Below are 11293 nucleotides of genomic sequence, written 5' to 3'. Positions count from 1 at the left end.
GGGACCAATTAAATGGTTGTTCCAGTATTGATTTGCAACTGTTTGGATGAAGAGCAGCCCAGACCTTTTAATTTTTTTGCTAAAATCAGCTTTAGCGTTATAACTGTTGCACTCTAGTCTTGAGACACTTTTTCACCCAGCACCACACCAGAATCCAAGTAACAAACTACAGCAGTTTATCTGGAAAAACATGTACAAAAGAAAAAAAAATGCATTTCCCAAAAAGCAGTAGAAAAGGAACTATGAAATAGCTGTAGTCCAAAACAGCAAGGTACATGAAATCAAGGAACTCAAGTTCACAGGTATAAATACATAAGCATGAAAGCAGGAACTATTTTCAAGGCAAAACTCTTTCAGGAATACAGGCAAACCCAGGAGACTTGAAGCATGAGCTTGCGAGCTGAAAACAGGAACTTGAATCTATGACAACGTTGTCTGCTCTGAAGACACCAGGTAAATACCACTTAATTTAAGCCCAGGCCTTACCAAGAAGCCATGAGATCATGCCGCTGACACCTGGGTTTTAAGGACTTCTCATAGAGTCTTTCTGAATGCCTAATTAAGCTATCCTTCACTCCCTCCGTGTGGAAGCCTAATCTGATATAGCAGGAAAACTCCCCCATCTGCTGAAGGCTGATTCCCAAGAGAAATGGACTTGTCCCTTGTTGATAAGGAACGAACATTGGAATCCAAACAACATCTGTCTGTCTCTGATCTAAGGCCTGCAATTTCACCTGATCACACACAGATTCTTCAGTGGGAAACCCATGATCCATGTTGGTGGTAATAAAGAACTATGGAGGTAGCCTCAAGGGGATGCTTAACAGTCATACAAGTTTAACACTAGAATTCTAATTTAAGTGCCGTGGTAACAGTCTTGAATTTGAGATTTTTAGGTCCAATCTACACTGCCAAGTATGCAGTTTCAAACTGCATTATATGGTCAGTGTAGGGCAGTGGTTCCCAACCTTTTTTTGATCATGTCCCATTTAAGCATCTCTAAAATCATTACTCCCCCCTCCCTTCCTTCATGAACTATAATTCTAATTACTCAAAAAGTGAATTGCTGTTCAGCTGGAGAAAGCCTATAAGGCCATTAACTTGGTCTAAACAAGCTTCCAAAGAAAGAGAAAAATAAAAAATGATTTTAGTAATCTGCAATTCGGGGTAACTTAAGTGTTTACTCTCATTGTGGGTATTTGATGAGAATATACAAAAATTAATATCGCCAGACCTTTGATTTTTTTTTATGGCTGATAATTTTTTTTTAAAAAAACATACAAAAATAGTGATTTACCTATGAAAATAGGAACTGCTTTGGATTTTTAACAGATTTCTTGCTATATTCATATGCAGAACAAAAATGCATTTTTATATATTTTGTATAGCTTGTAATGTCAAAAGAACACTGAGAGGAGTTGGGTGTTTGGAATGAAGATGGCTCATTTTTCTGTGCTCACGCACTCTCTCCTTCACTCTATGCTCCTCCCACTCCTCTCTATCAGGGTTTTTTCCCCCTTTCCATTGGCACCATTGACCACTGTGTACATTTTGATTTTAATTTTAAAAATGTGTTTAATAAATAAATAAGGTCCGCAGTTCGAGGATACGGGTCGGGGTGAGCTCCTGCTGTTAGCCCTAGCTCCTGCCAACCTAGCAGTCTGAAAACATGTAAATGTGAGTAGATCAATAAGTACTGCTTCGGCATGCAGCCATGCCAGCAACACGACTGGGAGATGTCTATGGACAACAGGCTCTTTGGCTTGAAAATAGAACAAGAACACCTCCCCATGGCCAGAGATGAGCCCTGCCTTCAGAAAGCTAGAGATGAAAAGGGAAGCCTTTTCCTTTGTTCTGTGTATTTGTATGTCATTATTCCATTGTAATAAAGGCATTGAATGTTTGCCTATCTGTGTATGTTGTAATCCGTTCTGAGTCCCCTCGGGGAGATAAAGCGGACTATAAAGTGTATTATTATTAAAAACAAAACACAATAAATTAAGGATAAAACAATAAACATAGTTAAATATAGTTAAAACAGCTCATGGCTATTAGACCCATCAATATAAATATCAAATCGTTTAAAAACATATACCTATACCTCCAACGTTCTGTATTGTCCAACACAGTCTGCCTCCCGCCCGAATCCACAACTGTTTCTCTAGGTAGGCAAGGATCACAATTTTTTAAAAATCTTCACAGGACAGAACTTTTTACAGATTTAACTTCCGACAATATTGTTACTATAAGTTCATTTTATGCAATTCTATCTTTATTTGTAGTTGATTTTTTCGTAGTCAATGTTTTAAATACATTGCGATGTTTTGGTGCTAAATTCGTAAATACAGTAATTACTACATAACATTACCATGTATTGAACTGCTTTTCCTGCCGATTTGTTGTAAAACATGATGTTTTGGTGCTTAATTTGTAAAATCATAATGTCATTTGACGTTTAATAGGTTTTTCCTTAATCCCTCCATATTATCCAACATTTTTGCTTATCCAACTTTCTGTTGATCCATTACTCTACTGTAATGCAGTTTTAAATGAGTCTATACTGATCATATAACACAGTTTCAAACTGCATTATATGGCAGTGTAGATGGGGCCTTTGCACTCCTCTAGAATGCAAGTTCTAAGATTTCTTAGGTTGGAACTGAGTGGAATAAAAGCCTTGTATTTGTGTTGTGTGCAAGGGCCCTGGGGTAGTGGCCCACATGCCTCTGTGGAAAATTACAAATTAGCCTTGTCAGAGATCCAGATTGGAAACAGATGTAAGGGCTTTTTCTTAATCACGGGGTGGAGTTGCCAGGGTCAAACCTTTTTTCTACAAAGTGTGGAGTAACAGAATAAAAGACTGTATTACATGGGTCCGAGTTCATATCTTTGCTCAGCCAGCCATTAAGATCTTTGCAAGATTTTGGACAAAGTTCTCAGGTTGCCACACTTCACATGTTTTTCTTAATTGTCAGGAACAGTTAAAGTAACATCAATACTACAATTAACATTATGTAACACAGTTTTTGTTCCTGGATTACAAATGTCATTTCCTAATTGGTTCTATTATAAAAACATGGAAAAAGTTTGTTAAACTGCAATTTTTTTATTTTTGCAGAACATTCTGCAACATATTTGGCTATGGTTTTTCTAATGAATATCTTACCGAGTCTCAACCAATTCAACATAGTTTGTGGCAAACACAAAATGAAGTTTCTGGAGGATAACAACTATTTTCAAAGGAAGGACCGCATAATTAAATAGGAAATAACACTTTCAAACCAGGAACAGATTCCCCCCCCCCCCCCCCCAAATTTTGTTACATAGCATAATTGGAAGTAGATTCTTACAATACATCTACAATATTACTTTGGAAATGTTGGTTCTTTATAGTGAGATCCAAAGTCAATTTGATCTATGATTTTTTTTTTTTACTATCAATTGAAAAAATCATGCACCAAATCAAACAGATTTGGATACATGTAGATATCCACTAGCATTATATCCCTGTAAATGTATAAGGTAAAGTACTTTACCTTTACTTTTTGAGCCATAGGTTTTAGATTTTGGTTTTGACCATGAAATTGTTTTCTTAGCTTGTTCATAAATGTTTTGTTTTAGTAAAGAACACCGACATAAAATATATATGGAGATATCACTATGTAACAATTTTTTTTAAAAAAATCTCTTCCTGGTTTGAAAGTGTTAAAAAGGTAAAGGTTTCCCCTGACGTTAAGTCCAGTCATGTCTGACTCTGTGGGTTGGTGCTCATCTCCATTTCTAAGCCGAAGAGCCGGCGTTGTCCGTAGACACCTCCAAGGTCATGTGGCTAGCATGACTGCATAGAGCGCCGTTAATTCCTGTTTAATTGTGTTGTAATTGTTATACTCGAGAAACTTCACTTTTGTGGCTGCCACAAACTATGTTGAATTGATTGAGACTCTAGGAGATATCCATTGAAAAACTATAGCAAAATGCACTGCAGAATGTCCCGCAAAAACAGTTTAATAAATGTTTATGATAGAATCAATTAGGAAATGACATTTATAATCCAGGAAACTTTGTTTATAGCCCGCCCTATATCCCCAAAGGCACTCAGGGTGGCTTACAACAAAAATAACGACAAACATTTAATGCCGACAACAATGCATAAACAAATCAAATACACCTCAATAAATTATGAAACAACTTAAGTAAACAAGGCAATTTCACAAAGTAAACAATTCCACAATCCACATAATTATAAACATATCAAATCCTTAAAACCCCATTAAAAGTCTCTAAAATTCAGCTAAAAGTTGGAAGGGAGATAGTGAACAGCAGATTAACAGATGTTAGCAGCTAGGCAAGGGTGTATATAGATGTACTTAATCCTCCTCCTTTCCATAAGATGAATGGCATAAATGGTCTTCAATAGCTTTTTAAAGGAGAGGAGGGAGGAGGCCATTTTAATTGTTTAGGGAGGGAGTTCCAGAGGTGGGGAGTGATCACGGAGAAGACCCTCTCTCTCATTCCCACCAGCTGCACTTGAGACAGGGGTGGGACAAAGCGCAGGGCCTCTTCAGCAGACCACAGGGCACATGATGACTTGTATATGGAGATGCAGTCTTTTAAATAATCTGGCCCTGAACTGTTTAGGGCTTTATAGGTAATGGCCAGCACTTTGTATTTAGCCTGGAAGCAGATTGGCAGCCAGTGGAGCTGCTGTGATGTCTCAGGGACCCTCGAGTCATGACCCCGCAGTCATTATGGATCAGACTGAAGAGGATATGGGGTTTGTGCCGCCTCAGCAAGATTCTGCTCCCTTCCAGATGTTCCCTGTTGACAGATTGAGCCCAAAGCTAATTACAAAAGCCCTTGAAACAGAGCCTGGTTCCCCGGACAGTGCTCCTTTTGATAGGAGATTGTTTCTGAAAACATTTCGCTCGGAGAAGGAGAATCGGAGGATAAGCGCGAGATTAGCGGAGAGAGAGGACGCTAATTAAACCGATTCCCTTGAGAGTTTCCAGGGAGGGTTGCATCTGGCAAGTTGTTGTCTTCAGTCCGTTTCCCTTGTGAGAAAGTGTTCAGGCACCTGGTTTGAGGGGAGATTTGAAGTCCCATAAAAGTTCTGCGTGCAGGATAGCCAGCGCGGTGTCAACGTGTCAGTTGGAAGGTTAACATCAACTCTAGTTCCTGCGGCATGCTTCTCTTGAGTACACCGCGCTTTGCATCTCGTCTCCCTGTCAAGTCTGGACTGCAGATCAGTTCCACCACGACCAACCTTGCCTTGCCTTGTTATCCCAGCCTTGGACATTGAACCTGGAACTCTTTGAAAGACCTTGCTTTATTCCCCACTCAAACTGCTTGGAAGTTTGAGTGTGTTTCGGTTATTGGATTTAAAACTTTGAACTCTAATACTGGACATCTAACTTTATATTATTGGACTATTTTTGACCTTTCCTAAAAGGACTATTGCTGGACTATATACTCTGCTTATTTTTGTTTGACTCCTTTATTGCTTTAATAAAGATATTAGATTGTTTATTGGCCTCCGTGTCTGGTTTCCAGTGCTCGCACAGCCTAGTAATTGTTGCACCCCTAGGCACCTCAAAATCACACTGGAGCCCCAGAATATAAGCAAGCAAGCGGCTGGTTGAAAATTATATGCAAGCAATAGTAAATCAAAGTTCAAAGTCAATAGAATGGGTTTAAATCCACAAGAACAAACAGCAAAGTTACTGGAACATTCAACAGGAATCCCCTGAAATAAGATCGGCACTAGACTCAAGGTAGAAAGCTGCAGGAAATAACATGGAATTCACAGGAGCATGAAGCAAAGATCTTCCTCTCTTGGAAAAGCAAAGTTACCACCTCTGACTCTTTCAGCGAAAGCAGCTCTTCTTAAGGGAAACTCAAGGTCTCTTCCTATGAGAAGTCTGCTCATTATTTCTTCTGACACACCCCCTTTCTCTCTTCTGCTGAGTTATCACCTTCCTTCTGTCAAGTTCATTGTCCCTATCCACCTTATCACTTCCAGAATCCAAACTAAAATATCCATCTGGCAACAGGAGATCCGACCTTGACTCCTGTAAGGAATGTGGTTCAAGCTGCCTGCTTGAAACCATTATATCTCTAGTCCCAGAATCCACTGGGACAAACTCTGGCTGCATCTCAGGCCCAAACCCAGAGTCCTGTGACAAGGCAGGTGCAGGGACAATCACAGGCTGAACAGGCCCAACCTCAGGCTCACCTGACAGCTCAGATGGAGGCTGGGCTACAACAGTAATATAGGCATTGTTTGCTCCCTGTACGGCATGCCAGTTAGTAATCTAGTTGCCAATCTCTTTCGGAGGTGCTTTGAATGCGATTTCCTGCTTCTTGGAAGGGAGTTGGACTGGATGGCCCATGAGGTCTCTTCCAGCTCTATGATTCTATGATTCTATGAACTAGCTACAGCTTCAAAGGCAGTAGTCAAAATGGGATGTAACCAAGGCGTGGATTACCCTGGCCAAGTCTGGCATCTTAAGGTAAGGACCCAGCTGGCGCACAGGTTTTAATTGTGCAAAGGCACTCCTGGCCACTGCTGACACCTGGGGTTCCAAGGTCAGCAATGAATCCAGGATCACCCCCAGACTGCAGACCTGTGTCTTCAGAGGGAATGTGACCCCATCCAAAACAAGCTGTAATCTCACACCCTGATTTGCCTTCTGACTGACCAGGAGTACCTTTGTTTTGTCTGGATTTACCTTCAACTTATTAGCTCTCATCCAGTCCATCACTGATGACAGGCATTGGTTTAGGGGAAATAGTCATTTGGACCAATAAATCCATGAAATGGACTCAATAATTCAAAATGGAAAAAGGTATAATGAACTCCCCACCTCTCTCTGCATCAGTTTTCCTCTAAATTTTCAGATTTGCTTTCAAACTATGTGTCTTTTGGAATCTTGTTGTTTGTTCGTTTTTTTTCTCATGTCAGGAGTGACTTGAGAAACAGCAAGTTGCTTCTGGAGTGAAAGAATTGGCCGTCTGCAAGGACGTTGCCCAGGGGACGCCTGGATGTTTTGATGTTTTATCATCCTTGTGGGAGGCTTCTCTCATGTCCCTGCATGGAGCTGGAGCTGATAGAGGGAGCTCATCCACGCTCTTCCCGGGTGGGATTCGAACCTGGCAGTTTGCAGATCAGCAACCCAACCTTCAAGTCACAAGGCTTTAATCCACTACGCCATCCGGGGCATTTGTAAGACAGTGATTATTTTACTTCCTCATCACAAATCAAAGCTAAAACAGCCCCTTTCCATTTGAGCATCATGGCTACAAGTGTGTTTTTTTGTGTCAGGAACAATTTGAGAAACTGCAAGTTGCTTCTGGTGTGAGAAAATTGGCCATCTGCAAGGACGTTGCCCAGGGAACGCCCAGATGTTTTGATGTTTTTACCATCCTTGTGGGAGGCTTCTCTAATGTTCTACATGGAGCTGAAGCTGATAGAGGGAGCTCATCCGTGCTCTCCCCGGGTTGGATTCAAACTGGCAACCTTTAGGTCAGTAATCCAACCTTCGAGTCAGCAGTCCTGCCAGTACAAGGGTTTCACCCACTGTGCAACCGGGGGCTCCGGCTACAAAATCAGGACTGTTTTCAAAATTTAATATTGAGCCTTATGTCTTAAGAAACAGAACTCCAAGGAACAAATGTAAAAAAAGTATCTGCCACAAGATGGCACTCTTGTTCAACACATCAGTAAATTAATTTTTTTTTAAATATCGGGAGACCAATACATATTTTGTGATTATATATATGGGCAATATGATAAATATGAGTTACACCTCCAAACCACTCCTTGATGTTATTTCAATGTCATTGAAATCACAGTAGTAATAAAGCACAGGATTGAGATTCATGGTTTTGCACTCTTTTCAAATATAAAAGTGGTTGTTTAAGACCAGAAGAAAAAGGCAGGCGCCTTCATCCAGGGCAGCTGCAGAAAACTAAAGCCAAATAGTTTCCCTTGCTTTTAAAAGATAACCATCATCACCCTGACAGTAGCTAAGAAGGGAGGACATTCTGTTCTGGGAAATGCAAAATTATGATAAATGTTGCTGTTTTTCAGCGATGAGGAGCAGATTAATTAGAAAAATCAGAACATAGGATGATCACAATGTTTGTGCAAAAGTCTTTACATCATCTCATACATACAAAATGGTTGGTTCCTATGGGATGGCCCATGAGATCTCTTCCAACTCTATGATTCTATGAAAGATGCTTCACTTTGTATGGATCCTGTTCCTCAGTATGACAGCAACAGAATCAGTAGTGACAGCAGGAACAGGAGTGAAATGTACAAATAGACATATTAGTACTAATAGTATCAGTGCTATGGATGGTGGATTTGTGGGATTGTAGTCCCAAAGTAACTTTCCTATGCTCTGCAATAGCCATAGTTGAATGAAGGAAAACAGATCACAGTTGCATCCGTTTGAATTATGCATCCAATGTGAATGGATGTATAATACTTACTGTATATACTCGGGTATAAGCCTAGTTTTTCAGCCCTTTTTTAAGACTGAAAAAAAAAACCTCTTCGGCTTATACTCGGGTGAGGGTCCTGGTGGGCTTATATTCAGGTCGGCTTATACTCAAGTATATATGGTATATTTTTTATTTTTCTCTATTATTATTGGTATTGTTACATTTATTATTTTACTCTATTAATTATTATTATTACATTTATTATTTTACTCTATTATTGTTGTTACTTTTACATTTATTTTACTCTATTCTTATTATTATTAATACATTTATTATTTTACTCTATTTAGTATTACATTTATTATTATTATTATTACATTTCTTATTTCACTCTATTATTATTAAAAGGATACATAAGCACATTGAAATTGAAGAAGATGAAAATAATGATTTAACCAGAGTTGGACACTCATATCTTAAATTACAGTTTGAGGTAAAGATTCAAAAACATTTAAACTACTGATGCCTCAATTAATGTAATTTTATTGGTATCTCGGCTTATACTGGAGTCAATGTTTTCCCAGTTTTTTTGTGGTAAAATTAGGTGCCTCGGCTTATATTCGGGTCGGCTTATACTCGAGTATAAACTGTAGATCTGTTGCTTGCTTAGAGTATCTATGATGTATTTGTTAGTTCTGGAGTACACACTGTGTATCTAAGCCTTATACTTTAGCATTTTCTTCCTCCTTGTCTCTGAAGAAACCCTCTTAGCATAACAGGAACATGCAGCGCATTTTAACACTTAAACCCATTGGAGATGAAGGAATGAACCAAGGACAGGACATTGTCACAGGCAAGCTTCCTCCCCAGCTGCTGCCAAAAAAGACTTTTCAGAGCCAGAATGAATAAGTGATTCTCATCCTCTTTTTTTTTTTTTTTTTTAAATAAAGACAGTAGCAACTCATGTCCTTCAATCTGATAAAATAAACCATGAGTTCAGTGAATGGCAAAAGTTGCCTTAGAGAAACAGCTGCCGGCAACTGTCCTTTCTCATTAAAATGCACACTGAAAACACTTCAGCCCCTGAGAATGAGTAATAAAATGCCAGCCATAGATAAGGGACAGATAATTCTTTGTGCTCATTCACTTTCGCTTTGCAGTCAAGAAATGTGAGATCAGCCAAGATAATTTTGATTATTTCGTGTCATGAAGGAAGGGCTTTAAAAAAAACCCCACACAAGTCATTTATTATCCTGCCCTTTCACGTCTGAACAGAATACATAGGTTATCTGCAGCAATAGAAACCAAAAATGCAACAACTACTTTTGTCAATTTTTAAGTAAAATATTCCAAAACTTACTGACTCAAGTATAAGACGAGGGTGGGGAATGCAGCAGCTACTGGTAGATTTCAAAAATAAAAAATAAAAAATAGATATTGTTTTGTTGTGACGTTTCGCCCACATCCTGCCATAGATGTGGGCGAAACATCAGGAGAGAATACTTCTGGAACATGGCCACACAGCCCGAAAGACATACAACAACCCTGTGATCCCGGCCATGAAAGCCTTCGACAACACAAAAAATAGATACCAATAAAATTATTTATTTATTTATTTACAGCATTTATATTCTGCCCTTCTCACCCCGAAGGGGACTCAGGGCGGATTACATTATACATATAGGCAAACATTCAATGCCTTTTAACATAGAACAAAGACAAAAAAACATAGGCTCCGAGCGGGCCTCGAACTCATGACCTCCTGATCAGAGTGATTCATTGCAGTGATTCATTGCAGCTGCTCTCCAGCCTGTGCCACAGCCCGAGCCCATTAATTACATTAATTGAGGCATGAGTAAGTTAAATGTTTTTGAATATTTACATAAAACTGTAATTTAAGATAAGATTTTAATAAAGTAAGATTGTCCAACTCTGATTACCTATATACTCGAGTATAAGCCAACTCGAATATAAACAGGCCAGGACCCTCGCTTGAGTATAAGCTGAGGGTTTATTCAGCCCTAAAAAAGGCTGAAAATTTTGGCTTATATTCGAGTATATATGGTAATTGTTTACCAGACTATCCATGTGAAAAATACTCTTGCACAGATAGTCAATCAAGTGTCATGTTGTACCAATGTGTAATTCAGTTTCAGTTCATTCCTTTGCACCAGAGATGTTCTCAGTAGCCTGTATCTACAGTCAGCTTTAGCAAAGGTAGTAGAGGAGGCCATATTTGCTCAAGTTATTCTTTTGTCATTGTTTGGGGCTGTGTGCGGCCGCAATCTCTAGCAACCCATCTTGTAGGATCCCTGGTCACAACTATGTTGCAAAAGACTTGTGTGCAGAAACAAAAAAATTGTGCCCAGATCTCTCCCTCTCTTTCTGATTTGTTTCAAACGTATCAAGTACATAAACATTGGCAGCTTTGAGAGTCATGTTTCCTTGTGATCCTAATTGAAGCAAGCAGCAGACAGTTTATGAGCTCCCCCAAGTTTAACCCACAAGAGGTTATTTGGCACAGTCTACATTTCTGACAGCTCGCTGCACTTCTAATCAAAACCAGACTTGTTCCAGCATGGAAAAGACTAATGAGCATTTCTTAAAGCCACAGAATGGCCAGGCGCAACAAGGAGTCAATGAAATGGATGTGGTCACTCATTATTTCTTCCTTCTCCCCCATCTTCTCCCGACACTGAAGTTGCAAGAACATATCCAGGTTTACTTTGTTTTGAAATCTCCCATGGTGAAAACATTCTTTAATGCTTGACAGCTAACCGTGTATACTAAAAGATGTTTTTTAAAATTCTGTTTGAGTTTTCTCTAGGAATATAGACCCTTTGGC

The sequence above is a fragment of the Anolis carolinensis genome, chromosome 5 (assembly GCF_035594765.1).
Source record: "Anolis carolinensis isolate JA03-04 chromosome 5, rAnoCar3.1.pri, whole genome shotgun sequence".
In the NCBI taxonomy this organism is placed as follows: Eukaryota; Metazoa; Chordata; class Lepidosauria; order Squamata; family Dactyloidae; genus Anolis; species Anolis carolinensis.
The sequence above is the reverse complement of the archived record's forward strand: the minus strand, read 5'-3'. Positions refer to the sequence as shown.